Raw genomic sequence first — 16,629 nt, forward strand, 5'->3', positions numbered from 1 at the left:
TGGGAAAGGACGGCGGGCAGGGAATCCGGCTCCGTGAAGCCAGGCTGTGCAGACAGCTCAGGCTAGACAAAACCCCTTCAAGAGCAGGCACAGGGCAAGTCAGATGGGTTGCCTCTCTTTGTCTCCTGCCAGACAGTGTTTCTCAAGGCCTTTTAGGTTTGTTTTGTGTTTTTTTTTTTCTTGTCTTTGCTATTTATTCCATTTGTTGTAGCTTTGCAAAAGCACAGCCACTTTCTTGCTCTGCAGTTTCATCAATGTGGCCTTGGCAAAATGTTCCACCAAATCTGACTCCTAATGGGAAACTGGACTTTTGGATTCTGGTTTTGTGACTTGTGAAACACACCTAGTTCCTGAAAGGGGAGGGAATTAAAAATATGTATTTTAACCTAACCATAGGAGACATACATAATGGAAATATTTTGGTAAAGATGTACAGCTGTAGTGTCTCATGGGCTTTATTTTTCCTTATGCTTCTGTTTTCATTAGACAAATTATTGCAAATTATTGCAAAGCGAGGCTCTCAGAAATAGTATCACTGTGAGAACGGTTGGGGAAGAGAGCTCAACTCGATTTAAGAAGCAGCTAAATAAATTCTGGAGCAAGGTGGTTTGATGTGCACTATGCTTGTGTGACTTTTCAGCCCTGAGCTCTTGGGTTTTGTTCACTGTTATGTAAACTGACTACATCCCAGTATCATACATACATGCTACCACACATGAAGTTTCATCTGCACAAGCCTGTGATTCTTTCGTGTTAACCTTTGTTCTGGACCTTGATGATACAACAAGTCACAACACCCACAATATTGTCCCCTATTCCTGCTCTGAGTGGTAGGTTGGACTAGAGATCTCCTGAGGTCACTTCCAGACAGTACATCCATAGTCCTGTAGCTGTGCTAACTGCATTTATCAGCTGCAAAGGAAGCCTGGAATGACTTATTAAGATGGAGACATTGACAGCAGCAGAGATAAATCCCCGTTCCATATGTTCCAGAATTTAAAATTACTGATTTATTGTTTGATCACGCAATATTTTAAAAAATCAACCATTTTGTGACTGCTGTCAAGGCAAAATTGATTTAAAATATCCCCACCCATTTTCACTTTTTGTTCTCCTCCTCAGTTTACTGACCCATGCTCCTCTTCTCTGCTAGCTATATTCTAAACCAGATCAACAACAGAGGCAAGCAAACAAACAGTTTAAAAACCCCAAAACCAAAAAACAAACAACAAAAACCACTGCAATATGCTTCATTTTTTTGACATAAGCACAAGTGAAGCTGATATATTTTTAAAAATATCACTGGTGGGATGAATTACCATCTGCAGATTCCTTTCCCTATCAACTATGAAGGGAGGTTTTAGGGGCTGAAGCTAGGAAGATGAATCCTATAATAAGTATTTTCAATAAATTAACATACTTTGGTGGCTGAATCATGCCCAGGCTTTATGAAGACAAAGATCCAGAACTCATCTAATATTCTCGTTTGATTTTCCATGTCAGGTGGAGGTGAAACACCGCACCCCAGCTAGCAGTGAGCTAACGCCTTTCTGTGTTGGCCCCGCACCATAGAAGAACATCAAGAAAAGCTTAATTTAAAATTAAGCTTAGAAATTAGTGTGAGATAATGACCACTTCACACTTGCTGCTTGCACGAAGCCATCCTGATTTGGGAAGTAAGACACTGTAGTAGTACGGACACAGCTTATCTTAGCCCCATTGGCCTTAGTGGCAGAGAGCAGTCCTGTTAATATTTAATGGGTATAGGTGCAACCAATGCTACCCTCCCCTGGCCTGCATCCCTATTATGAACTGGTATGAATTAAAAGTTCACCCTCCAACTGGTATCTCTAGCAGATGTTCAATTTATTTTATTTCACTTTTTTCATGGAAAATCCCAAGGCGTTGAATTCCCCCCTTGCTGGATTGTCTGCAAGGGAACAGTCTAACATTTGAAGGCAATGAAACTATACATTAAGGAATGGGGTGTAAGCGAAACACGGTCAGCTCATGATTCACCCAGACAGACTCACCCTCCTCAGTTCTCACACTTCAGTGTTACAGAACAAGAGTCCCACTGTTTAGCATCCCCCCTAATTCTTTGGCTTCTCACTATTTATACTTTGCAGGATTTATTCCAAGGGTGGAGGTGGTGGTGTTGGGAGATGAAATTGCTCTGTTTTTCATGAACAGAAGCTTTCAATGGGTAATTTACTACTGTATAATTAAGCTTCAGATTTTGTTTTTACTTGGAAATGTTTTAAAAAGGAAGCCAACTATCTGGTCAGATTTGTGATGCACAGTTGATGAGAAACAGAAACCCAAAACACTGATCAGAAATCCAGAAATGGTTCAATAGAAAGAGGTCTCAGATCCTCTGGAAGAAGGTGAGCAGAGGATAGTATTCCCAGTAAGCTTCCAGTATTGCCCCAGTGGTTGTACACAGCTGTTAAGACACAGCTCATGATTTGATCAAGGCTGCCTGCCATAGGCAGCGAGTCTGTGAGTCCCTTCCCGCTGATGCAGAAGTGAAATGTAAGAGGGTGTGATTCATGATACGGTTATCTACAACATGTCTGAACTAATCACCACAGGCCTCCTTTGCAATTCCTGGAGAGAGAGAAACTCCTTGAAGGAGCTCTCTCCCTGGAGGTCCTGGGAGCAAGTCAGTTATCCTGTCCTGGATACCTTCTTAAGTAGGTACCACAGCTTGAAAGCCTGTAAGGTCAGTTCAGATGAGGACAGCTGGTTCATCCCAACTTCTGAGAAGTATTTGAACCTGGTGCAGGTACTTATCTCCTGGCGTCATTCTCTATTAAGCACAGGGAAGGACTGCACAACTACTTAAGAGGAAACCTATTTAGTTTGGCTGAAGTTAGGTGAGATGTATCCTGCGCAGAAAGATGAAGCTGCTGATTCAGCAAGGTACTTTAGCTCCTGATGTTTTCCAGCTTGGAAGGAGTAACACAGCAATCCTGTAAGTGCGTTATTGTGCCCTCCTTCCCACCCCTACAGATCTCGCTACTTGTGTTTTAGGGCTACTGTAAAGCCAACGTACTGAAAGTTGTAGTTCCTCCCTGTGCCTCAATGAAATTGCCAGAGAAATCCTAACAGACCAGGCAGTTTCTGATTTTCAGATCTTCATGAAGCTGTCTCTTCCGTGGTTTTGGCCCCACGCGAATGCCAGTTACACTCCTCTAAATACATTTTGATGTTTAAGTCAGGCATTGCCATGGATAACCTCTTAGTTGTCCAATGCCATCATCCTAATTGGAATTTTATCTCCCATGCAGTGTCTTTCCCAAAGCAAATATGAGTTTGAGTTTCATAATCCCTAGCTGCTAGGTGGGAAGCTGTAGTCTAGTTTATGGGGATTCCTGCTTTTAGCTTGAATGACTCTGTCTGCAGGAAGAAAAATCACCTTGAAAGCAGATTATTCCATATTCATCTCATACAGAGATATCTACAGCTCTGTGGAAATGTGGCACTTGTAAATACAGGACTTTGTGAAAGGCCAGAATAAAATCTCTAAGAAGCACAGACAAACACCCAAAACGTGAGTCCATGAGGTGCAGCACTTATAATAATAATACTAATATCAGCAAGCCCCTAAACCTTTCATTTTCAAAACACGAACCAGGAAGATTTCTGTAATTCAACGTTTCCTAGCTTTTTACTGCTGCTGACCCTCAGGGGCAGGTTGCTGGGCTATATGGGCCTCTATTCTCCTGTATTTGGGATCTGTGGAAGCTGGTGGGTTTGGATAGCTGGGGCTGGGGCTCTTTCATAACGGGAAGTCTTCGAATACTTGTGTTCCTAAGGGCTGCTTCTTGGAAGACCCCATCAGAGTCCCAGCTGAGAGCCAGGTCTAAATGGGTGAGTCACTGTAGTGGCAAAAGGCATCTGACATCTGCCACCCTGTCTAAAAAGACCAGAAAGCAAGCACAGCAAGGACACCTGGTCAAGGTCAAAGAGCACTGCAGTGCTGGAGGAATGACAGGACCCACGTCCATCAGCCCTAGGTCAGTGTCTCAGCTGCGCTCACCACCACGGGGGTGGAAAGAAGCCATCTGACCCTGACACAGTCCCGCAGCACCGTGTCTGCTCCCAAGACTTTGTTTTTCCAATTATGGTAAAGAGCCTGGTCTTCCCCTCCAGTAACTTGGGCCCTTGCTAGGTACAAAAATAGTAAAGCAGGCCAGACATCTCATCGGCAAAATGCTCGTGTTCCTCACCATGAAGCATGGGGCAGCCATTTGCTATGAGTCGTCACCGCGAGGATCCTCTTTCAGAGGGTATGTCAGCACGAGGGTTTCGAGAGGCTCTCCCAGGCCACCTCTCTTTCCTTGGTATCTGGGGCTTGTTGATCCTGGCACACCACCTGGGAACAGGCAGGAGGCCAGCCTAACAGATTGGCATGTGTGCAGGCAGGGAAGAGAGCTGAGCATCTGGCTTTAAACACCGGAGCTCAGATTTCTCTCTGAGGGTGCTGACAGGAAAATGCATGCCGGCGCTCCGCTGCTGCAAGGCTCGCTAAGGGAGTAGGATGTCTCCAAGGGATTTGAGACAATTTCACTTCTGAAGTCTTTCCTTCCTGCCTCCTGTTCATCATGGAGCCACACAAAAATCTGAAAGACCAAGTTCATCTCTTGAGACCCCACAGACTCAGCAATGGCAGAAGTCACCTCCACAAGCTCTAGGTGAGTTCAGATCTGTCAAACGAGTGCTATGAGCCTCGGCAAGTGTGATTCTGTGTAGCTGATCACATTAAACTGGGTCTTATTGCTGGTGGACTTTGCTCCATACCACAGCTTCACTACAGCCCTGTAAGGTCAACAGCTGGCCACTAATGAAGAACCCACTTGCAGCATCTTCCCTAGAACAGGACAAAGGAAAAGAAAAAGTATCCTAAGAAATAACCGATTAACCGAGGTGAAGTAATGCGTTTAACATACCCCTTATTTCCCTGACATCTTGGGCTGGATTTATCTTACCACCTTTAGCCACCTAATGCTAGGCACACAGTTTAAGCCAGTCCTTTTGGCTCCCTCCATGGTCTAGGGTGTCAAAAAGAGACCCCCGGAGTTTTGGTGCACCCTGCCTTAGTGCAGATGAGGCAGATCATCTCCTGGAGATGCCTGTGTCCCTCGCCTACAGAGAGCTCAGGTTCACCTTGAACCTCTTAGATGACTGACCCCAAGCAAGACGAATCCCACTCCATTATTGCAATTCCCTTTTTCCATGTACTCAAAAGTAATAACTTTCTCGCAGCTTTTGGCAGAACTCAGCTTTGTTAATCAGCCTGAGACCCTGAGATGAGAGACTTTAATGGCAATGTATTATCTAGACACGGCTGTCGCAATAATTTTGCTCCTTACTCCCGGAAAAGGCTTTCCAGAGCTGCTAAGGAATGACTGAAAGGTTATTTAATAGCAAGGGCTTGGCTTCTGTAGAGACAGCTGTTTAAATTACATCAGTGTGACCAGTCACAAATTGAACTATTTGCTGCTTGTATCACCATGGAGGAAGAGAAACGGTGCTATCTTTTTCAACTTATTAAGAACTGATGAATGCTGAAATCGTGGTGCTGAGGGAAAGGCCCTTCCCTATTGCAAAAATTGCACTGCCATTGCATCTGCTGGGTTCATTTGTCGGAGCAACCGCTCTGTGATGAGAATGGGTCTGGTGAGAACCCACGTAATAAAAGTGATTTGTACTGAGTTACAAACATTTGGGGAGGAAAGGAAAATATGTTTATTTGTCAATGGATTTTTTTTTGCATAAAATTCCAACATTAAGTGTTTGTCATTGGGAGAGAAGCTGATTGACAAAGCCATAAACAGAAAATTTACAAATTTGTACTTGTCAAGAAATAAAGGTAACTAAAGAATTAAATATTCTGGCGAGATTTTTCAGACAGTTGAGAGTCAAAATGTTTCACATTAAACAAAAATTAATGTTGACAAGGAGTTCCATAGGTCTACCCAAAACCATCACTGAAACAAAGTATTTTCCAAAGCCTTTTTCCTCCTCAATTTTAGATCAGTGCCCTCACCATAAGATCATCTTTCCCTTCAAGAATGAGCATGATAGGAAAGGCAAATACCATCAATAAAATTATTCAGAATGATGTTGGCACAGCAACAGGAGCTGTGGGCATTTCATGGGTTTCAGAAGTGAGTCTGGATGGTCACTGTGGTTTGCACACATACGTAAACTGCTGGGAGTCCACAGATTTGGCTTTTCCTCCTGCCTCTCAGACATTTGTGGTGCAATTTTGGATAGGTTTTGATCCACAAGCTGTTCCTGAGTTTCTCCATCCTTTGAGGGTTGCTATACTCCGTTTCTCATGCGGCTGGGAAGTTTGATCAGCTCCTGAAAGCGGGGAGAACAACTAGACTCGATAGATCAAGGCTCCATGAGGATCTGCAACCCCATTATTTGATGGGGAAAGCTGTGTATTAAACCCACGTCTTATCAGCGCCTAAAGCAAGAGTCTGACCCAGGCATCCCTGCAGCTACACATGCAGGGACTCGAGGCAGGAACATGCCACGCATAGTTCAGGCACAAGACAGATTGTCCCCCGGAGAGGGCCTTCTCCCCAGCTTTCCACAAAAGCGTCACTGGTTTCCATGAGATGTGATGCCCCAGGGAGAAGGGGCGGTGGACAGAGAAAAAACCTGCTTAATATGCTAAGGCGAGGGAAATGGTATGTAAATCAGAGCTGTCATCCCTTTCCTGACCCGCGCTGCAGCACATACTTCTGTCCGAAAGTATGTTTATACTGGAAAACAGATATATGTCCAGACTGCAAATATATAAGCAAAAGTGTAGGAAAGAGAGCCAACACCTCTTCACTTCAGACCCTGGTATCTGAATTATCCTAGGTTTTATACCTGTGGTATAAATACCTATATATTTAGGTACAAATACACACACACACGTACAGTCAAAGATGCAAGGAGATGGCTGAGAGCACTGAGGAGATGGCTCTCCTGCTGCCAGAGCCCCTTGGGTTTCAGTGTAGGCACAGTGACCACCGAGTGTGCCAGCAGAAAAATTAACCCCCAGCACCCCATCATTGCCACTTCGAGCTGAGCTCCTTCCACGCTATCCAGGTGCCCGTACTTCATGTGTCACAGCAATTCTGACAGCTGGCTCCCGGCAAAGTCACCGCGGGGTCCCTGCTCTGCACGGGTGCACCAGTGCTATGGGGTGTGAGTTGTTACCCCGGGAGCCGCGCCAGGTCTGAGCTGGCCGTGGACATAACTGGAGTGAAAGGAGAGTGTCTGTCAGGTAGGGCCTAATGCTGCACCTGCAGGCAGTGGGTCTCAGTCCCATGTGCCTGGGGTCTGACAACAGAGTGGGGGCCCTGAATGTAGGCTCGTCACTGAACAGCACTTGGCTTGGCCGCATGGATTGGCTCCAACGACCTTCCAGTGTGTTCCTCTGGGGCGAATGCCAGGGTGTTAATGGACTGTTAGAGCTAATGCTCACCAGCACTGGGTCTTCCAGGAGACAAGGCTGCTCCTGGAAGGTTGTCACAAGGCTACTGAAGCCAGAAGGGTTTCAGCTGAGGGGTGTTTGCCACCACCTGCTTACACGGCACCTTATGCATCCTTTGCCTAGGTCAAGCTATGCAACAGGGAGAGACACCTTCCAGCCAGGCTCCTTTGAAAGCAGGGCTTCATAGGCAAGCATGCCCTCAGTAAAACGCTGCTCCTGCTTGGTGATTCCCCTGTATCTGACAATACTGGTCACCAAAAAAGATTAAACCAAAAACTGAAAAAAACTGAAGGACAAGCCTGTGTGTGAGGGAGCCCAAAGAGAGAGCCAGCCATGCAACTCCTGCTCAATATGTGAACCTCAACAGGTCTGCCTTGGTTCATTATTACATTTGCCTGCTGCAACCAGTGCGTCACCGATGCTAAGCCCTTCCTGGCTGCAGGAGTGTTTTGTGATCCTCTTTCGGGCCCATCAGGCAGGGGCAATGGCTGGGGCAGAAAGGAGAGCTCCCAGTTTCCAAGGGAGGGGGACCTGCCCATTGCAAAGCTCCAGAGGCTGTGGACAGCCGCAGTCAAGGATAAAGAGCTGCAGTCTGGAGGGAGTTCCTGCAGAAGTAAACTCACACGCTGTAAAGCAGCAAGTGCTTAAGGCCAGACCCCATAAATCCACCAAATTAGATGCTGGTGACATTATAGACCCATTTTGTTAGTTTTTCCAGCTGAGCTGCAGACCACAGAAAATGATTTATACTCCAAGAGTTGAGATGGTGGGGGCAGGGAGAGCAGGATGGGGGGAAGGGGGCAAAGGGGAGTGACTCACTGTATTTAAATTTCTAATCAATTTTTTTTCTTCAGGAAGGAGGAGAAAAAGAAAAGAGTAACTTATTCTTGGTGCTGGGAAGATGAAAAATATAAATTGAGGGTGAGAGAAAGTGCTAAAAGTCTTCCTTCCAAGCTGCATCTGGAGGGGAGTGAGGCACCAGCTACCCTGCAAGGGGTAAAGCACAAGCTATGGCAAGGACAAAGCAAAGGGGAGGGGAAGATGTAGACCCAGGGTTCACCACGCGCGGCACACCTGGCATTGAGGCTTGTAGGAACATTACACAGAGCCCTTTGGCCTCTGATACAGACTTAGCAGAAAACCACCTTGAGAATATGACCAAGATGCTTCTTCCTCATCTTGAAATGCCTGCACCAGTGCCTGTGTCGTTGACACGGTGAGCTAAGCTGGAGGGAAAACAAACCAACTCGGCTTTAACTTGACTAGAAATTCAAACTGTATGTGAGAGCAACTGCTGGTCTGAGAAAAACTTCAAAAATCAGCCTGAACACTCTTGCCTCTCAGCATTTACCTGGGGTTTGGCAGATAACAAAGACTTATCCAAAGTCATCCACAGCTGAGACTAAACAGAGTCATTCCTCAGGCACGTTACCGGGCATGTGGGCAGAGACGGATGTCCTGCAAAAACAAGTGAGATGATCAGTCTTTCAGGACCTGCACCACTCATTCCTGAAACAGTCACCTGCAGCGGGAGAGTGCTCCACAGCAGTAAGAACCCCTGAGCTGTGAGCCAGAAGTAGTTGGGTCTTTTACTGACCGCTGCCGAGTAGGTTATTTAAACAACTGACTAAAACCTGGCACATGTTTTCTCCATCAAATTCAAAAATTAAGGATGATCACATATTTCCCCTTCCAGCTAGTCTGTGATAGAACTTTTGGGTTGGTTTGTTGGTGTTTTTTTTTTCTTTTTTAGCTAAATAAACCCTTACACTTTGCAGAAAGGATCTTTTCCTGTGAACTGAAAATAAGGAAAAAAAAAAAAAAAAAAAAGAATGTTTAATCTTGGACCAAAACAATTTCAATCTTGTTTTTTAACTAAAATATAAAAATATCTTCTGCTGTTAAATGACTAGAAGTATATTTTCTTCACAATATTCTCTTTAAGCACAATACAAACTTCTCATTGAGCTTTTCTGCTCCATCAACTCCTGTCAATGGATCTAGACAGAAACCCCACACTATGTTAGACATCAGTGGTACCTAAATACAGTTCATCACCCCAATGCTGATACCTTAAATAAGTCAAATACATCACACGCTAAACACTTCTCTCCCCTGGATAACTCAACCATAGAGATTTAGAGTGAGGTGAGTCACACCCCGTCCTGTACGAATTTCAGGTCCTGACCATGAGTACTGCTGACAGCAACAGTTTGAATTTACCACTAACTGCTTTTCCCAGGCTTCACAGTAAGTGCTTGGCATAGCCTGTGCAAGCTGCTACAGCACTGGCATCCCCTGATGGATTTCCATAAGGTAAGTAGATGATGGCTGTATCGGATCTGGCTGGTGTGGAGTTAACATTGCCCATAGCAGCCCCTGTAGTCCTGTGCTTTGCATTTGTAGCTGGGAAGGTGTTGGTAACACCCCAGTGTTCTGGCTACTGCTGAGCATCCTCTCTCCCCGACCCACCCACCAAGGGCCAGTAGGCAAGAGCTGGGCAAGAGGCTGGGAAGGGACATAGCCAGGACAACAGACCCCAACTGACCAAAGGGATATTCCACAGCATATGATGTGCTCGGCAATAAAAGTTAAGAGAAAGGAGGAGGGGGAGGGGGGCTTTTACAATCAAGGCATTTGTCTTCCAAAGCAACCGTTTTGCTTACTGAGCCCCTGCTTCCCAGGAAGTGGCTGGACATCACCTGCAGATGGAAGTGGAGAATAAATAGTTTTGCTTTTCTTTGCTTCCACTTGTGGCCTTCACTTTTTTTTTAATTATTATTACCTTTATCTCAACCCATGATTTTTTCATCTTATTTTCTCCCCCTACCCTGCTGAGGATGGAGAGTGAGAGAGTGGCTGGGTGGGCACCCAGCAGCCAGCCAAGGTCAACCCACCACAGTGGTCATACATGGCCAACGGGGCAATGAAATATAAGCAGAGCCTCACTAACGTCTGAAAGTTCTGGGCTGTGCTTCCAAAAAGGATTAGGGGCTCAAAAGGACCCTGTCAGAGGGCACATGCTCAGTGGAAGCAGCTGAAGAGCATTATATGCCCCCTTCAACCAACCCGGTGAGTCTTCCAAAAGGCATGGATGTTCTTGTTTTCTCCTTCCCTCAGGTCATTGCCAGGAAAAATGAAGGTTATACTCCAAGTGGAGAAGACAGATTGGGGCGGGGGGCGCGGAAAACAAAAAACCAAACAAAATAATTACAGCATTTTTGCAGATGAGGAGAGGCTGAGTGATGAAGTCATGTGCCAAGGGGCACAGAGAAAGTTCTAGTGAATGTTAGGACTTAAACACAGAGATTCAGAATAACAGACCACTAGTTCATACTGTCCCTCCTCAGCACAGACAAAAAAAAAAGACAATTTTCCTTTCCTTTTTTTTCAGCCCTACAGTTCAAATTTGCTCCCTTCCCCAGCTGGGCCTGAAATTCACCTCCATGTTACCTAGCATCGCTGACAAGACTTTCTCACAGTCTTAATTACTACTTAATTTAATAGAAAATACTCAGAACAACTTCGGAGGCAGTATAGAATATATGTGTAAATCACAGCTGCTTCCCAAGATACCCGTTAAATTGTTCCCTCACCAAAACAATCCTCGTTGTCATTGTATTTTCATTACTTTCAAACTCTAAACAGATTTGTTAGCTTTGTTTTTACAGAAAGGATTTTTGCTCACCTTCCAATCTATCTTCTCTATTCACCTGTTGCTCTGACCAGATATAGATTCCTGCAGTGTAGATGTTGCCATCGGGACAATGTTCCTAAATGAAATAAGACTGATATTTGAAAGGAGCATTTAATCTCCTTCAGAAGTTATAATTCTTCCATTGACTGTAAAGGGAACTAGAGGTAACTAGCTTAGATGAGGACTTTGGTGCAATAAATATCTAAAATGTGATGAGACTGATCTCTCATTGAATTCCCTTTCTCACAATCTGAAATATGTACTGTTGAGGTCTTCATTTCTCTCAGTCTAGTACTAAGCCACTCATTTAAGAATAGGATACTACATATGCAAATAAAGTGGTTTTTTTTCAGACAGACAGACAAAAGGAATCTTGTTACCTTCCCATTTCACAAGGAAAACAGAAACATGAGACGAACAACTTTTTTCCATAGGAGAAAGTTTGTGGAAGAGACAGGAGACATATCTAATTCAGATGAGGAGAAATATAATTGGAAAGGCAGGTCCAAGCTGAAATGTTAACCTTTTAGTTAAAAGATGCACACAACATAGAAGATAGGCACGATCAATGGGGAAAAGCCATCTCTCTTTCACCCTCAGCTGGAAGTAAGAACTGTAAGAAAGTTTCTGTAAGAAAGAAATCTGGGACATTTCAGGGCGTTGTAGCATTTTTTGTCTCAGACAAGTTCCATATAAATAAAACTTTCTCCAGGTTATTGCAACAGTGCTGCTCCAATCATTACTGGTTACTCCAGACCTCCTGCTAGTGACAGAGCTTTGATGAACATCTGGGAGATGATTAACCTCATATAATTTTAAAATCAGGTGTCTATAGATAAGCTACTCCATGTAGATTCCCTCAATAACCTGCAAAGACAAACGAGCAATGAGTAATGAGCTTGTCTCTCCTCACCCAGTTCCTATTCTTATTTTAGGGTGGGTTGTGCCATATCCATGGACTCTAGCTCATCCTGGAGCTCCATCAACATGGAAGAAAACAGTTCATCAGAGCAGATATAGGTTTCTGTATTTAATCAGGTACATTTCATGGTGGAAGGCTGACCTTCACATTTACACGCAGGCAAGATGTACTGAAGACCGTCACATGAAATATACAGAGAAATGGAACAAGAAGACATGATCAGACCCAAGTCATAAAGCACTCAGCTACCATCTTTGCTCATGCAATTCTGATAACCACATATAAAGCTTTGAAAACCAAGATACTGTCCTTCTGACAGTAATGTGCTTGAATAACAAGGGGGGAAAAATAGTTGAAACAAGATTTGAAACATTTTCTTTTCTTGACTACCATTTTGACATGTGAAGAAAAGAGAACAGCATTAAAATGAAAGGAAATATTTTCCTCTCTGTTTTTGGTAAATATCCTAATGGAACATTTTGACCTGATTTGAAAGATTTTGACAAGCTCGTGTTGTGACGTGAGTGTCAGGTTGCCCAGCAATGCCAATCCATACAAGGAAGCAGGCAGGATCCTGCATTTGAAATGGCTTTGGGTACAAAAAAGGGCTGTATCCTGCAAGTAGTCCAGAGTCAACGGGAGACTTGGAGATCAAGGAGAAAGCATTAGCTTTAATGAGGTGGAATATTTAGTACCAGCATTTAAGGACTGAAATATCTTTTCAAATATGGCTCTGAACTATGATTTCCCCAGGGATTTATAGCACTGTTCACCATGCAGCAAAAAAGTTTATCCTTGCTGTGACCAACTGAAATGCCCCTTTGGTGTCACTTGTCTCCTCATCCTCCTCTCTTCTCTTGTTTCTTATATTAGACCTTCTTTTTATATCTCCCTCGTTGCAGTAAGTCCAAGGTCCACATGACTGTCATGCCCACCTTTACAGCCACTACATCCACCAGGGTCACTGGAGTTGAAAGAGTTAATGTCAGTGTGACCTTCCAGAGCTTTCAAGCTAACATTTGGGTAAGACACCAGCGGAAAAGAGGGATGATCTTTTAGAGAAAAGGTTTCAGGGTTTCTCAAAATTTAGGCAACCATCACAGTTTTGGCTCATTGAGAAGTTTATCACAGCAGCAACAGATTATAAAAATATTAATGCAGAAGGACAGAGCTGTTCTGTGGGACTTGTGACAGCCACAGCAGAAGCTCAGCCCACAGGAGGACTCGGAACACTAGTGGGACACAGTAACAGTGTTACCTGATGGTGCAGGTGGAAGAGCCCCACATTTTTACAGCTGGAGGACCAGGGTGCTAGGACTTTTCTCTGGCTTTGAAGCACAATTCAGATTTAGTAATTGCACGACTGCTGTGTAGGGAGGATGGCTTCGTTCTATTTTCTGAAGATCCATCGTTGCTGTCAGTGTAAGACTGTTCAGGTCTAGGCCAGAGCATTAAAGGAGGGGAGAGGGTTTTCACCGCGCATGCACGTGAGAGTAGATTTTGCTGAAAGAAACTGTGAATTTTGAGCATTTTTCTGAGCATGTTGTTCCCACCTGCCCCGCAGCCCGCTCCAAGGCAGCGCTAATTCCCACATCCCGGGACCATGAGGTCAGTTGTTTGCCAGATTACCCAGGTGAGCTCACACTTGCAATGAGCTCGCTTTCACCTGGGGCTGCAGCTGGGGTCTGGGCAGGCTCCTGCTAGTCCCTGCTTTTATGCACCCAGTTGTTCCGTGTGGCGCTTCCTTTTGGAAGTGCTGGGCAAGCCATCACGAATCCTTGGGAAAGACTGACCTCTTCTGGGAAGCGAAATGCAGCCGCTCAGGGAACCTGAAACCAGCCACTGTGCCCTGGAATTTCCCCTGGGCATTTCGGGCAGCAAACGGCCCTGGCGGTTAAACACTTTCAATGATTTTTTTTTAAATGCTTTCTGCTTGCTGCCTGTTTAAGCCCCAAAAGATTGCGGGCTTGCACCAGCTAATTTATATTCTCCTTCATGTCCTTCACACTTATTTTTAAGTTCAGCAAGGTTTTCCTCAACCCCACTCTGTATCATCCTCCAGCTTCCCCTTTCTGCTTCTTCCTTAATATTTCAGCCCTTTTCCTGGTCATAGTCCCAAACTCATAGGTGTTCCCATTAAAACGATCAGACCTTTTAGTATGCGGACACTTCATTGCCTGCAACTTTGCAGAGATCTCTGCATTAATTGCATCTACATCATCCGGAGTTGCACCAAGGTGTAAACACAGGTCCTTGAAATAATATAATTATAACTGTATAGTTAATAAGTGTGCTGATCTTTCACTTGGGTGCTGTGCTGTGGATGACCATGATGCACCAATGATATCCCCATACTATTTTTTTAGTCCCTGGTACCTCGAGCCATTGCTTCTTTTCTCCAGGTAACACAGGGCACAGCCACCCTTCCAGGCACTTGTAGAGATTTCAGATGGTCAGAAAACAATCTTGATTGTAGCTTAAGGGTACAGTGCCAACAAGCAATCTGCTAATTAAGGAGTAATATGTCACAGTGCCGCCCATCCCTTCTTTACAGCACTGTGTTTCCCTTAGTATATTCCTGCTGAAGCACCTTCTGTGGTTTGGTATCAGCAGCACTAACATTTGGTACCTACCAAAATACAGATTCCACTTCAGCCTCAGAAGTGCCAGCCCTGCCAGGGTGCCTGGATGAAGCTGGACAGCTGAGGCCGTATGCCCCATGACATTTTTTCTTGCTCCTAAGATGTACCAGTCACCAGGACAGCCTGAGCTGGGATGTGGCTGGGGGTTTTGCATGCATGTCATCAGAGCCCTAGCCACCCCAACAGCAATTAATTGTCCTTACCAGCCACATTTAGAGCATCCATCCCAGCTCAGGCTGACCAGGAGCAGGAGCTGGAGCTTATATCCAGCTCCTGGGCTAATGAGTGGAGGGTGTGCAGGTGTCAGGGTGATTAATGTCTATTGGTGCATTCATGGCCTTGAAACACATGTTGCATGTAAATGGAAGTGGGGATTTTTAGGAGAGATGCTGTCCCTTTGCAGATCTGACTTTACAGGCCTGGCCTTCAGAATTGTAGCATCATAGAATCATTTAGGTTGGAAAAAACCCTTAAGATCATCGAGTCCAGCTGTTAACACTACCAAGTGTTACAAATATGTCTGAAAATGAAAGCATCCCCTGAGCTTGCAGAACCACCTGATTTTTGCACTCCAGTATAATGAACAGTAACTTTCCAAGTGCCATGTAAATTCTCAGTCATAGCCTAGATGATTCTTTACACTTCATCGACTTTAAGAGCCCAGCTTTGACATGTCTACTTTGTTTCATTGTCCCTCTTAAAAACAAACTATGTAGGGCTTAAGACCCTGGTCCTGGTGTGCACTCCCTCATACTGTGAGTAGCGCCAGCTCTTGCAGAGGAGACTCCGGAAAAAACTCTGATCTGCTAAGGCTTGTCCCAGCTCTCTCATAGATAAAGACTGCCTCAAACTTGAGGTTTAATAAAACCTTTTAATCCATTCATATTTAGTGATGGAGTGCCTGTTTTTTTCTAGCCAGGTGAAAGTCCAGTCGTTGGATCTTGTTACATTCCTGTATTAGTGCTCTCCATGGCCTACTTCCATAGCGTGGAAAAGCATTTGCTTTTATCAGGTTTTAATTTCCCCATCTTTTTTTAATGCTGACTGTATCCCCGAGGTGCCTTTGCCATGGGTCAAGGTGCTGGTGGTTTGTACATATATGTATATATATATACACACACATGCAGGCCAAAATATGGTCCTGCCCAAGGGAACTCACTCATTACTCCACACATCCCCTTCAGCTCTCAGATCCATTGAGATCCTTTAGCTTCAATTAATATTTTTGGCTACATGAGGAATTACCACCCATTGAAATCAAGAGAGAGAGAGGACTTTGCAGTTGACCAAAGGTGAGTAAAAGGATAGTGAACTGCCCAGCCTCGTCCGTACAGTCCGTGCCCTCCAGGAGCTCAGTGAATTCCAGTAGCATTTGACAAAGACCCTCAGAGGTCACAGGGGATGGGATAAGCAAAATGCAATATTTGCCTGTACGGAGAACAAACATCCAAGCAAAGCAACTCTTTCCAGGCCAGCGTTATTGATATTAAAACCACAGAACTTAATTAAAAATGAAGGTAATTAAAGCCAGATGCAAGAAAGCATTTTTTTTCCCTCTGCATACCACGTTGTAGACTCATAGCATGACTCACAGGGAGAGAGCAGTAAGTCAAGGTGACTGGGAACATTCAAGGAGCGATTATCTGGGATCATTAGTGGGGCTGGTGGGCAACAGCTATAAACTGGGAACAGGTCCTGATGAGGTGCATGGCCTTTAACTCCTCTGGTATGTAATGAGAGCTGTAAATCTCCCCATTACGGGCAGCAGTGATGCGGGTGGATTCAGCTAGCAGCCTTGCTTTAATCTCTTCATGACATCAAGAGAAGAGGAGGGGGACCCTTGCTCCAGGACCTGAGCGAC

This window comes from Falco naumanni, chromosome 4, assembly GCF_017639655.2.
Source record: "Falco naumanni isolate bFalNau1 chromosome 4, bFalNau1.pat, whole genome shotgun sequence".
NCBI classification, from domain to species: domain Eukaryota; kingdom Metazoa; phylum Chordata; class Aves; order Falconiformes; family Falconidae; genus Falco; species Falco naumanni.